The following is a 14,978-nucleotide window of genomic DNA, read 5'->3' on the forward strand; positions in this document are numbered from 1 at the left end:
GCATAGTCAATAAAACACAGGTGAGCATCTTTCTGGTATTCTCTGCTTTCCACCAGGATCCATCTGACCGCAGCAATGATATCCTTTGTTCCACATTCTCTTCTGAATTTAGCTTGAATTTCTGGCAGTTCTCTGTTGATGTATTGCTGTATATTGATGTACATACTTTTATGTATGTATAAATCATGCCCATGTTAGTTGTTAATTGTTGCCGTTATTCTGATTGTTGCAAGGTACCAATTGATAGATTACATTTAACTGTATAGTTTTTTTATATCTTTCTATATAGACCAACATAACACAACAATAATTATTTTGACTAAATATAGAAATTGAGTGCATGTCTATATAATGTAAATGCAATGCATTAATAAAGGAAACTCAACAAGTAAAATAAAGCAAAGATTTGGCTTAATTGATGGTCCCACCAAATTGAAAGTTTGCTTTAGTGTGATGAAATGATAATATTTTAATACTTTCCATTTTTCGATTGGCAACTCTTTACATTTGTATTTCCTAATTCAGTGATCCATTCCACAGAGTAGAAATTATTCTTCACTTTTTTCAGATGAGGAAATCTGAGCCTATAGTAACCAGAAAACCTTTCCAAGGTTACTCAAGAGAGGGGTCGACACTTCTGCATGAGCGTCCTCTGTTTCTGTTGGACTAAATTACTACCGTGGTATAGCACCCCATCAGCAGGCAGACAACTTGATTTCTTTTCCTGATTCTATCATTTAGTATCCCTGTACCTTTCAGTAAGTCACTAACACCCTTTGAGGCTCAGTTTTCTCATCCGTACCAAAGGAAATGAAGATAGCAACATTATGATTGATGATTTCAGAGACTTCTGGAACTAGTGTGAAAACCTCTGGAAGGCTCCTTTTCCTCTATTTTCAGTATTTGAAGGATAATAGGATTCACTCGCATATACAACTGTGCTAATCATGTGTGTTAATAAATTAGCTAACCAATTTACACACCTGCATGCATTTTGCAAGGCATAGGATATGCAGAGGGAAGTCATTAGTCCTGGGGAGAGACCTAGTGTAACCTGAGTCTGTCTGGAAGAAAGGGAGGTTGTGCAGAGTGAAAAGTATTGAACTGAGACTTGAAGAATGAGGAGAGGGTAGAGGTGTCCAAGAAGAGAAAGGAGATCTGGTAGTGAGGTGAGGAAAGTCTTTCGAGGCAGGGGGAGCAGCTTGTGCAAAGGTGCAAAACTGGGAGAGAAAACGGCACTCAGGAGAGACTACAAGCTGCTGGGCATTGTTAGAGTCAAGTAGATTGTGGTATTGGTGGCAGACTGGCTAGACCATGCCATGCATGCCCTTTCTGCTGAGAATGTACGTCTGTAGGTTTCCCTGTAGACCATTGTGGGTTTCCCTGTAGACCATGAAAAGCACTGATGTATGATGGTCCCTTGACCGTGGAAATAGAGATCTGCACACAGGAAAATGTGGATAGACTGCAAAGAAGCAAGGGGCCAGAGTGGGAACATTCATAAGCAATTATTGCTGAAGTTTAGAAGAAAAAAAAGAAGGTACAGATATCTGTTACATTTAGGGCCTAACGGATGTGGCTCAGTGCATCATTGGGTGTGCAAAAGTGAAGACTGATAGAAAGTTGCTTGCTCTTGCTTTATTTTAGTGGTTCAAGGGCCTGGAATTAATTGACCTTTCATTTAGAAGTTTGGTACAAAAGAAAGCTAGGGGTATGTTCTGGCCTCCAATAAGATATTTTCTTCCCAAGCACCCTACATTTTTCTCACATTTGTCTTGCTACACCTAAGAGAAGTAAGAGGGTAGACTGAGTTATCTCCATTGCAGGTGACACAAATAAAGCAAGCTCATAGGAGTGGGAAAAAGTTCATTTCACACTGAGAACCACTGTTATTTAGACCTCAGAGACATTTTCCTTGGAAGCACTGTCATTTTTGTTTTCCTCTGTGCTTACAGGAACAAAATCCATGAATATTCATGGATTTGGTTATTTACAATTGACATTGTCAGGAGACAGGGGTAAGAGGTGCCCAACATATGCCAGATGGAGAAAACAGGGACACAGAGAAGCTAAATTGATTTCCTCGGACCCTGTGGCTTCTCAGTGATACTTTAACTATAAAGCCTTATGTCAACTCCATGAAACAAAGCAAGGTACTTTGACATAAGGCACCTCCACAGCACCTTCCTCAGTGCTCCTACCACTTCCTTGTTCCTTAGACTGAAGATGAGGGGGTTCAGCATGGGTGTGAGGATGGTGTCAAACATAAAGAGATCCTGGTTCAGGATGGGGGTGTGGGAGTATCCAGTCCTCATGTATATCTGCATGGCCGGACCATAGTAAAAAGTGACCACAGTCAAATGGGAAGAGCAGGTGGCCAGAGCTTTGTTCCTTCCCTCGGGTGAGTTCATTCTTAGGAAAATGAGGGTGTAAGAGGTCAAAATGAGGCTTATAGGGAAAAAGCACTATGACAATGCTGGTCACTACCACCCGTTTCTCATAGGAAGAGATGTCCTCGCAGGACAGCTTCAAGATGGCCTTGACCTCACAGAAAAAGTGGTGGACTCCTGGGGGCCACAGAGGGGAAAATGCATGGAGTAAGCCGTGTGGACCAAGGATGCCAGAACCCCTCCTACCCAAGATCCAATGGCCATCTGCCAGGAGACCCGATGGCTTATAATGATTGGGTATTTTAGAGGGTAACAGATGGCCACATAGCGATCGTAAGCCATGAGGGTCAGGAGGAGGCACTCAGCAATATCCAGAGTCAAGGTGAAGAAGATCTGGGTCCCGTAGCTGATCAGGGAGATTTTACTCTTCCTCGAGAAAAAGTTGACTGCCATTCTGCGGAGTGTGCTAGATATGAAAACCAGGTCAATGAGGAAGAGTTGGTTAAGCAGAAAATACATGGATGTGTGGAGGTGGGGATCTGCTCAGATGAGGAGGATCAGAGTGGCTTTTCCTGTGATGTCAATAGTTTAAATCAGGAGGATGATGGAGACAAGGACACTGATATGTCTCATCCCAGGGAAAAGACCCACGAGAATGAAGTCTGTGTTCAATGTCTCATTTCCTGTTTCCATGGTTTCTTCTTATCAGCTTCACCTGCAAGATATTGAAGGCTTTCAAAACACATATGTACAGGAGACAAGGGAATTAAACCAGGCCAATAACATATAGTAACTGATTCCATGTCATGAAAGCATTGTTTTGGAAACTGGGAACAGAATTTTGTCTACTTCATAAAGATGTTGAAATCACAGGAGAGGAATTAATAGCTAGTACATAGGAAATGCCACCACCAGTCTGTCAGTTTGCTATAATGTGGTGGCTTTCATGTTGCTATGATGCTGGAAGTTGTGCCGCTGGTATTTCAAATACCAGCAGGGTCACTCATGGTGGACACGTTTCAGCAGAGCTTCTAGAGTAAGACAGACCTGGAAGAAAGGTTTAGCAATCTATTTTCTAAAATTAGTCAATGAAAACCATGTGAATCACAACAGAGTATTGTCTGGTATAGTGCTGGAAGAAGAGCCCAAATATGTTGATCATCATGAAGATGGCACAGGACTGGGAAACATTTCATTCTGTTATACATAAGGTCACCAAGAGTGGGAGCCAATTTGATAACAACTAATAAAAATGACAACATAGGAAGTGACACATTAGATTTTCTTCCATCAAATTCTAACCCTTTGTGTCGTCACTTATTCTACTCCTCATGTAATTCTACTCTTCAGAGAATCTGGATAATTCTTAATATTCATGTATTTTTTTATATTCATGATTGTATTCAAAGCAATTTTAGCATAGCACAAGGAACTCTTTAATAAAAAAAGCTGATTATTTTCTACAATTCAGCTAAAACATGGACTAAATATGTCTAATGAAAAAAATCACCTATATTTAGGGGAACCCCAATATCAGGTGGTTAACTTGATGTTGAAGTTCCTTCAGGGCTAGGGGGGACATTGTGTGCTCTGATATGTTCTAGGGCCTCAGTAACATTTGTAGAATGAGGTCTGTTAGTCTCCCTATCACCAACTGTGTTCAGAGATTCAACAAGAAGGAAAGTCTAAATTCTATGTCTCTAAGAAAAAGGGTGATAATGGACGCGTTTTTAAAAGTTGATATACATCCTCACTGTATTTCAAAGTCATTTTAGGTGGAATTTTATTTCATTTATATAAATAGAAACGATGAACTTTGTTGCTGTTTGCATTTTTACACTACCAGCCAGATCCACTAGAGAAAGGAATCACCAGACAGCTAAGGGAAGCACTTTCTGTCAGGTTTAGGAGTGTCTCATACAAATGAAATATTTCATTGAGCCCCAGAGGGTACCATAAACACCAATAGCATCTGCTCATTAGGTTAGCTGATTCACTCAGTCAGCTGGTTTACCATGCTGCCTCAATCTGCTAGTTGGTTTCTTGAACCCCTTGGAACTCTGACTTAATCATGGTTCTCAAACTTTACTGTGCACCAGAAGCACATAGGGTTCTTGTTTAAGTGCAAAATCCAAGCCCCGTTTCCAGAGATTCGAATGCGTAGGTCTAGGCTGGGACCCAGAAATATGCATTTTTAAGAAGAGTCCAAGTGACTTGGATGCTGGTGACATGTGCCTCTCTGTGAGAAGGCCAGCTTTGGCCCAAGACACAGGGCCTCCTGGTCAGTAGTGACATCTATGGGTTCTTAGCCACACAGAAAAATGCATTAATAATCAGCTTCCACTCTCTCTCCTAACTGAATAATTAACTGAACTGACTGGCACATTTTGACAACTACAGAGCTCTGAACTTGTGACCACAGTCAGTAGTGGAATAATCAGTATTGCTCTATTTTGTTGTTCAAATTGATTAGCTGAAAGCTATACATGATAGAACGATATTACACATCCTGACATACATACAGATCATGGATGTTCAGATGATAAAATATTCTATTTCAAATTAAGAATATGTCACTACCAATAGAGATTGCCCCTTAGAGTTGAATAAAGTTAGCCATTAAATGAACTGAGTGCCATCTTGATTCCCTTGCGTGAAAACTTAAGTAACTATCTATACCAAAATAACTTATTGCTTCAGTGAGTACTCATAACAAACCATGGGGTACGTAATTATACTAGTGACTGATGGAATTTATTAGTTATTTCACAATCCCAAACTTTCCAATCAGTAGTTCCATAGTTTCATGGTATGAATTTTACTACTTCCTGTTATGTATCTAGCTAAGCCAACTACAGTATGCATGTATTTGTTTAAAAATTATAGAAGTAACCAAAGATATTTTGAGGACAGAAGTGTTATCTCTTTTCCCCATAACCTCACTACCCAGTTTTGCAAGTTAGCTATTTTCAAGCCAAATTCTACTAAACATACAGGCATTTATTGACTGAATACTCATGAGCAGGCAAGCTCACACAAAATAGTTCATGGAATCTGTACTGTGGGCTTAAGGAGGTCTTAGGTCTCTACACTTACAGTTCTCTGACCACCTCTTGCATGAAAGATTCACTTTTTACCAGAAAGAAAGCCAGAATTGGGCAGCCAGAATCCAAGGTTTAAGGCTAGATATGGTGTGACTGGGTGTTTATCTTAGATCCTTGTAGCTAAAAGTAAAGGATGCATATGCCTATCTATGTCTTATGCAAAGGTGGAGGATGTCTCTAAAATATTTTTTAGCTGACCCACATATTAGATACGCATGAAATTCACTTGTAAGAGTCCGTTTTCTACTATTCATCAAGTTAAACAACAAGCCGCTATTTTCACCAAATAAATAAAATCTTAATTGGACGTTCATTATGATAATTAGTAGACTGTCAATTGCTTCTTGAGTAAACTGGTTAAGCACTATCTTCTAGAACCTAAGATTTCACCTATTAAATATTCTGTGATCCTAAAATAGTTCTGTGCCAAACTTAATTGATTAAATACTTTCAAATTCCAGCTGATAACCTTATTGGTTTTTTCTTTTTCTTCTAAGTTGACCAATATTTTGGGATTCTGAGATCTGGTTTCCATATTTTGTCCTTTTTTGAAAAAAAAAAATCAGTCATAAGAGTTGGTTGATAGAGCAAACTTAATCTATCATGTCACACCATAATTCTGATACCTAGAAGACAGACTCTTAAAGACTGTTTATCTATCCCCTCACCTTTTTGGATTCTAAACTGGTACAAAATAGCTTGATGAGGGATTGAAATCCCAGTGTTATTTCTCAGTGAGATGTTTTGGGTGGGGCATGGATATTTACTGATGACTGGCTAGTTAGAACACATATGATCCTCCTATCTTACATGATGACCCTTCCCCAGGAGGCATTAAAGAAGAGGGAATTCAGATCTCTGCCCAGGTAATGTTACCTGTTTTTAATTCATTGGCTCAATTATGATCCGGCTTATTCACTGGGTGACAGTGTTTATGCTCATTTCAATTGTGCAGTGTAGTCTGGAAGCCCAGGAAGGAGATGATTTAGCTAAGTGAGTGCTGACATATACCTACCTAGGAAAAATGAGAAGGAGCCCTAGTGCAATGGCTAAGCACTTGGTTGCTAACTGTGGTTTGAACCTACCCAGTGGATCCACAGGAGAAAGACCTGGCTATCTGCTTCTATAAAGATTACAGCCAAGAAACCCTATGGGGCAGTTCTACTCTGTCACGAGGTTGTTATGAGTCAGAATAGACTCCACAGCACCTAACAACAACAACAACAGGAAAAATGAGCACTTAACATAAGTGCTCCAGTAATTGAATCACTTTCTTTTATATTGCATCTTGCAGTTTACACATATTATCTGGCTGGATCAGCCACCCAACTTCTGGGATATAGACAACATGTATTTTCCTCCTGTATTATAGATGAAGAAATTCATACTTTCAGAAATTACGTGAACTGATGGCCAACAAAGTAAGTAATGGAGTCTACCGATTCTTGATCAAGTATATCGTCCTCTCAAACTATAATTCCCTATGCAAGTCGGAAGATAAGATTACAGTGATCCCCATTCTTGATGTTAAGCAAATGCTGTCTATAATTAACAAAGAAATAAAGCAATAAGGGAAAATTAAATAACTCGGATTGTTCAGACAGTTGAGCAGAATGTTAAGGGAAAGTTTAGTGAAATCAGTTTGACTGACAGCCTGAAGAGTAAAACGAAAACAGCATTTCTTTCATGGTGACTGACGAAAGTTAAATGGTGTTCGAGGGTGGGATGTGGTGTGGAGAGGAGACAAGCACTTCTATTTGTTGAAGGCATCACAGCAGAAGACTTTTGTGAGCATGCAATCAAATCAAAAGGACAGAGGCATGGCCAGGCTACAGTCTTCTTAAAAGCAAAGAAAAAAGAGAAATCTAAAGAACAAAAACACTCCAAAGCAAAACAAATGTTGCTATAGGAAATACACGTAACAGACTGAATAGAAATTTCTGAGAAGAGCAAAGCAGGACATTGTCAAGAAAAAACAGAAACAACAAAGAAATAGTACTAAAAATTTAAAATATGTTTTGTTTATGAGACTGAAATGTAGTTAAGTGAGCATGGAATACTTTCTTTAGGTGATAGAAAAGTATGTATAAATATGTTTTTTAAGTCATTGCTTTTTGTAATAAACCTATTTAGGATTCTGTCTCTGAGAGGTTTGTGTGTGTAAACGTGGATGTGCACCTATCTTTTGGAACATTCATATACTTATGTGTAGCTTAGATGGCCTTTCAAGTCTTCTTTAAGTACACTGATTACTTTAAATATTTGTAAATCTGGGCAAGCAAGTTTGTTCATCACCAGATATAGGATTTCTGTTTCCTGTAGTTTCAGAAGACACATCATTGCTCTCTGTGGAGGAAGAATGGGGGCTCAACTATTATACAGCCCTCTGCAGTATAATACTAGGGAGTAAAACTTGACTCGTTCATGGCTAATATATGTAGGAGACCCGTTTTGCTTCCATGGTTTTATAGATGAAACATCATACTCAGTGAACTCTAAATGAGAAACTGGCAAGTCCTAATCTTAATATGAATTTTCAAGTAGCATTCCTACTGATTTCTCATTTGTGTCCAGTCTCACCTGAAATTTCCTGGTCCCTTATGGCGTCATAGCTCTGTTCACTGGGAGCACAAGGCTTGGTAGCATTTTGATGCCTGGCTTGCTCTTCATGAATATCATCCACCTAACTTCCCCTTGAGCATAATCATCATACCATGACCCACAGGGGTTAAATATAACGTGCTGGGTCACACAGAGAGCTCGCCAAGAACTTGCCAGAGGTTCTTGGGACTCGGGTAGACATGGCTGTGGCAGCATGCTTGTCCGTTTTCCCATTCTTGCCTATTCTGTAATATTCTTTGGATTTGGGCATACATGGCTGTGGCAGCATGCTTGTCCGTTTTCCCATTTTTACCTATTCTGTAATATTCTTTGGACTCGGGCAGACATGGCTGTGGCAGCATGCCTGTCTGTTTTCCCACTCTTGCCTAATCTGTAATATTCTTTGGACTCGGGCAGACATGGCTGTGGCAGCATGCTTGTCCGCTCCCCACTTTTGTCCTTTTCAATATATGCCAAATAAAACTTTCTTTTTACTTTACCAAAAAAAAAAACAAAAAAAAAAACTTGCCAGAGTGTGACAAAGGATCCCGCCTATTAGAGGAAGGGTCTATAAGTGAACCAACTGGGACTTGAATTATCTTGAACTCACACTTGAGAGTTGCTGCCTTGTCCTTCCCATGGCCAAAGGTCAATGAGTAAAAATAGCCCCAGTTACTCACTCCTGTGGTGTCTTTTTGGGCCATTGTCTCCTTAACTTGCCCAATTGTAGGAATCACCCGAGGGCTTGGGTCACATGTATGGATTCTAGGGCTCCTGAATCTGGAACACCAGGAATGGACTGGGAATGTGTGGCTTTATCAAAACCTCGGGTGACCCTTCCCATTAGACAAGTTTGTAAAACACTAATTAAGGGACAGTTTCCTTAATCCACCAATCAGTGGTGTTGGTTATGGGGCTCCTAGCAGTGGCCTTCAATCCTGGCTGCACATAGGAATTATCTGATTTTGTTGGTCCTGGGTGTTGTGGCCTCAGCATCAAGATTTGAATCTTTCTCCTCATCCAGGTTCCAATGTATAGGTGATGTTGAAAAACACTGTGATTCCCCTCCCCTGAGGATTTAATATGCTGCTGTCAGGATACAGGCAGTGTGAGAATAAACAGACCCGTCCCCCAGGTGAGTTTACTCCATGTTGGAAGAGGCATGGGTACAGACAGAGCCTTTGCACAAAGACTTTACCCATGTAACCCAACCCATTGCCGTCTAGTCAATTTCAACTCACAGTGACCCTATAGACAGAGTAAAACTGCCCCACAGGGTTTCCAAAGAGCAGCTTGTAGATTTGAACTGCTGACCTTTTTGGTTAGCAGCCATAGCTCTGAACCACTGTGCCACCAGGTGCTCAATAATGGTTGTTAGCTTGATATCTCCAGTGGTTCAAGGCTTCCAAAAAAAAAGTACTTTTCAACCTGTTTATTGGATAATCCCAATCACCTTTGGGGCCTGGAGAAGCAGGTTCTAACTCCCTAGATGCTCCAGAAACAGGCTCAAATCCCAGTGGCATTGGCTCAGTCTTTTGAAGTTTTCTTTGCCTTGATTCTCCAGCCTGAGTGTTAGATATTGGGCTGAGTCAGCCCATAGGAAGATGCCATCTGGGGTCAGTGAAGTGTTGTTAAAAGTTAATTTTCAAGAAAAGGTAAAATCATGACTCTCATACAGATATAGAAATGAACATGTGCTAAAAGATTTTATCTAACTCATAGATGAGGAAATTGGTGAGGTGTTACAACCAGTACAAAGGAAAAACTGACAAAGAGATACGTTTATAAATCATGAGTATTAAAATCAATTTGCAAATGGAAGCAAACTGGTTTCTTTCACAGTGGAGGTGGGAAGTAAATTAAACATCTGCTGGACAGGATGGAATGTGCACGTTCTGCAGACAAAAAGTATTTTGCATTGCTATTAGTTATCTACGATTTCCAGAGATCCCATAGAATCAGAATTAGATTACTCAGAGGGATGTCCTCTAGTCTAGACAATGCGTTAATTTTTCCCTACACTATTTTCTGGAACAACTTATATAAGAAGAAAAAACTGTTTCTTGAAAGTTTGACAGAACATCTGGGTCTGGATTGGAGCATGGGTGTTTTTTGACTGTGACTTTAGTACCAGTTTACATTTTCTAGGAATTAATGTATTTAATCATCCATGTTTTGATATGTGCTATCTATTCATAATGATCATTTTTAAGCTTTTTTTAATCTCTTAAATCACTTCTATTTTAAATTAAATGTAATTAAATGTAATTTTTTCTCCCTTTTTAATGATAATTTTTCTATAAGTCTTTCTATTTATTAATCTTTTCAAAGAATTAACTTTTGGCTTGATCTTAAATTTTTTTTTTGTTCTCCATTTCATTAATTTGTGCCTTAATATTTTGATGTGTTCCTTCTCTTTTCGTATGTTTTCTTGCCTTTTCCCAGTATTTTATATTGAATATTTATCTCGTTTATTTTAACCTTTCCTGTTTCCTGATACATGTAGTTAAAGCTATATGTTTCCCTCAAGTATTATTTTAACTAAATCTCGCAAATTTTGACATGTAGTACTTTCCCAGTCATTCAATTCTGAGTATCCTTTATGATTTACAGTTAACCCAAGGATTATCTGGTGATATGTATTTCAACAACTATTTTCAAGATATTCTTTTATTTTTAATTTGCAATTTTATTACATTGTGGTTGGAGAACATAATCTGTATGATATTTATCCATTGGCGTTTATTAAGATTTCCTTTTATCTTAGTATGTGACCTATTTTTGTAAATGTTCTATGTTATTGAAAAGAAATTTTGTTCTGTGTTTATAGTGTATGATGTATATATATCATACATATAATATATATGTATCATATAAATACATACACATATGTACATGTTTTTGTCATTAGGTGCCGTCAAGTCAGTTTCGACACATAGCAACCCTATGTACAACAGGATGAAACACTGCCCAGTCCTGTGCCATCCTCATAATCGTTATGTTTGAGCCCTTTGTTGTAGCCATTATGTCAATCCATCTCATCGAGGGTCTGCCTCTTTTACACTGACCCTCTACTTTACCAAGCATAATGTCCTTCTCCAGGGACTGGTCCCACATGATAACATGTCCAAAGTACCTGAGACCAAGTTTTGCCATTCTTGCTTCCTAGGAACACTGGCTGTATTTCTTCCAAAACAGGCTTGTACGTTCTTCTGGAAGTTCATGGTATATTCAGTATTCTTTACCAACACCATAATTCAAAGGCATCGATTCTTCTTCATTCTTCCTTATTCACTGTCCAGGTTTTGCATGCATAAGAGACAAAAAATATCATGACTTGGGTCAGAAGCACCTTAATCTTCAAGTGACATCTTTGCTTTTTAACACTTTAAAAAAGTCTTTTGCTAACCCAGGGTTGAGAAAGGACAGTGTTGGCATGTCATGGGGTTGTTAACCATTGTCATAGGGCAATATGTGTACTGTTTAATGAGAAACTATTTGTTCTGTGAACTTTCATCTAAAGTACAAAAAAATAAAAAGAATTATCTATGTGAGATCAAATTGACAACAGCATCTCAAAAGGTTTGATGGGAAGCTTAGGGGCCAGTGAGTTGAAGATAATCATGATGGAATAATTTGGAAAAGGATAGTGAGAATAGCAGCACAACTGGAAGAATGTAATCGATGTCACTGAATTGTACACATAGAAATTTTTGAAATGGTATATCTTTGGCTATGTATATTTTCACCAAAAAAAAAAAAAAACTCCTGCAAGTTTGAGAAGGGAGAGTGTTGACATGTTGTGGGGTTGTTAACCAATGTCATGAAACAATATGTGTACTGACTGTTTAATGAGAAACTATTTGCTCTGTAAACCTTCGTCTGCAATACAATTAAAAAAAAAAAAGTCTTTTGCTGCAGATTTGCCCAGTGCAATACATTGTTTGATTTCCTGATTGGTGCTTCCATGGGCTTTGATTATGGAGCCAAGTAAAATGAAATCCTTGATAACTTCAATCTTATCTCTGTTTATCATGATGTTGCTTATTGGTCCTGTGGTGAGGGTTTTTGTTTTCTTATGTTGAGGCGTAATCTATACTGAAGGCTATAGTCTTTGACCTTCATCAGTAAGTACTTCAAGTCCACTTTCAGCAAGCAAGGTTGTGTCTTCTGCATATCGCAAGTTGTTAATGAGTCTTCCACCAAACCTGATGCCACGTTCTTCTTCATATACTCTAGCTTCTCAGATTATTTGCTCAGCATACAGATTTAATAAGTATGGTGAGGGAATACAACCTTGATGCATACCTTTCCTGACTTTAAAACACGCAGTATCTCCTTGTTCTATTTAACAACTTCCTCTTGGTCTATGTACAGTTTCCTCATAAGCACAATCAACTGTTCTGGAATCCCCATTCTTTGCAATATTATCCATAATTTGTTATGATCCACACAGTTGAATGCGTTTTCATAGTCAATAAAACACAGGTAAATATCTTTTTGGCTTCAGCCAAGATCCATCTGACATCAGCAATGATATCCCTTGTTGAATGTCCTCTTCTGAATCCAGGTTGAATTTCTGTTCCCTGTCAATAAACTCCTGCAACGGCTTTTGAATGATCTTCAGCAAAACTTTACTTGAAGGAGATATTAATAATATTGTTTGATAATTTCCACATTCTGTTGGATCACCTTTCTTTGGAATGGGCACAAATATGAATCTCTTCCAGTTGGTTGGCCAGGTAGCTCTCTTCCAAATTTCTTGGCATAGACCACTGAGCATGTCCAGCGCTGCATTTGTTTATTGAAACTTCTCAATTGGAATTCCGTCAATTCTTGGGGCCTTGTTTTTCACCAATGCCTTCAATGCAGCTTGAACTTCTTCCTTCAGTACCATCAGTTCTTGATCATATGCTACCTCCTAAAATGGTTGAACGTTGACCAGTTCTTTTTAGTACAGTGACTCTATATTCCTTCCATCTACTTGTGATGTTTCCCGCGTCATTCAGTATTTTGCCCATAGAATCTTTCAGTATTGAAACTCGAGGACTGAATTTTTTCTTTAGTTCTTTCAGCTTGAGAAATGCCGAGCATGTTCTTCCCCTTTGGTTTTCTAACTCCAGGTCTTTGCACATTTCATTATAATACTTTACTTTGTCTTCTCGAGCTGCCCTTTGAAATCTTCTGTTCACTTCTTTTACTTCATCATTTATTCTATTCACTTTAGCTGCCCTACATTCATAAACAAGTTTTAGAGTCTTCTGACATCCATTTTAGTCTTTTATTTCTTTCTTGTCTTTTAATGATTTTTTTAATTTTTTCAAATATGACATTCTTGATGTCATACCACAACTTGTCTGATCTTCAGTCATTAATTTTCAGTGTGTCAAATCTGTTCTTTTTTTGTTTATTGTTGTAGTTTAACTGAAAGTTTACATTTCAAGTTAGTTTCTCATACAAAAATTTATACAGACATTATTATGTGACCCTAAGTGCTCTCTCTATAATGTGACAGCACACTCCTCCTTTCCACCCCTGATTTCCCATGTCCATTCAACCAGCTCCTAACCCTTTCTGCCTTCTCATCTCACCTCCTGACAGAAGCTGCCCATTTAGTCTCATATATCTACTTGAGCAAGGAAGCACACTCTTCGCAAGTATCATTTAATGTCCCACAGTCCAGTCCAATCTTTGTCTGAGGAGTTGGCCTTGGGAATTGTTTTACTTCTGGGCTGACAGACAGTCCGGGGACCATGCTTTCTGGGGTTCTTCCAGTCTCTGTCAGACCATTAAGTCTGGTCTTCTTACTAGAATTTGAGTTCTGCTCCCCACCTTTTTCCTGCTCCATCAGGGACTCTCTGTCACAGTAGTCATTGGTGGTAGCCGGACACTATCCATTTCTTCTGGTCTCAGGCTGATGAAATCTTTTGTTTATGTGGTTTATGTGGCCTCTTCTGTCTTGGGCTAATACTATCCTCGTGTCTTTGGTGTTTTTCATTCTCCTTTATTCCAGGTGGTTGGGAACAATTGATGCATCTTAGATGGCCATTGCTAGCTTTTAAGACTCCAGATGCCACTCACCAAAGTAGAATGCAGAACATTTTCTTAACAAACTTTGTTAAGCCAATTGACTTAGATGTCCCCTGAAAGCATGGTCCCCAGACCCCCTGCTACTCTGTCCCTCAAAGTGTTTGACTGTATTCAGGAAACTTCTTAGCTTTGGTTTAGTTCAGTTGTGCTGACTTCCCCTGTAGTGTGTGCTGTCCTTCCCTTCACCTAAGATAATTCTTGTCTACTATCGAGTTAGTGAATAACCCTCACCCTCCCTCCCCACCCTCATAACCATCAAAGAATATTTTCTTCTGTGTTTGAACCTTTTCTTGAGTTCTTATAATAGTGAGCTTATACAATATTTGTCCTTCTGTGACTGACTAAATTCACTCAGCGTAATGCCCGCCAGATTCCTCAATGTTATAAGATGTTTCACTGCTTCATCATCATTCTTTATTGTTGTGCAGTATTCCATTTTGTAAATATACCATAGTTTGTTTATCCATTTGTCCATTGATGGGCACCTAGGTTGTTTCCATCTTTTCGCTATTGTGAACAATGCTGCAATGAACATGGGTGTGCATATATCTATTCGTGTGATGGCTCTTATTTCTCTAAGGTATATTCCAAGGAGCAGGATTGCTGGATCGTATGGTACTTATACTTCTAGCTTTTTAAGGAAGCACCAAATCAAGTTCCAAAGTGGATGTACCATTTTACATTCCCACCAACAGTGTATAAGTGTTCCAGTCTCTCCACAACCTCTCCGGCACTTATTATTTTGTGTTTTTTGGATTAATGCTAGCCTTGTTGGGGTGAGATGGTATCTCAT

General features: G+C 38.8%; 1 pseudogene; it reads right to left on the reverse strand.

Moving 5' to 3' along the window:
* Positions 1-2,111: 2,111 nt before the first annotated feature.
* LOC101357590 (olfactory receptor 2M4-like) lies at positions 2,112-3,083 on the reverse strand (annotated as a pseudogene).
* Positions 3,084-14,978: the final 11,895 nt, after the last annotated feature.

Source organism: Trichechus manatus, unplaced genomic scaffold, assembly GCF_000243295.1.
Source record: "Trichechus manatus latirostris isolate Lorelei unplaced genomic scaffold, TriManLat1.0 scaffold00181, whole genome shotgun sequence".
In the NCBI taxonomy this organism is placed as follows: domain Eukaryota; kingdom Metazoa; phylum Chordata; class Mammalia; order Sirenia; family Trichechidae; genus Trichechus; species Trichechus manatus.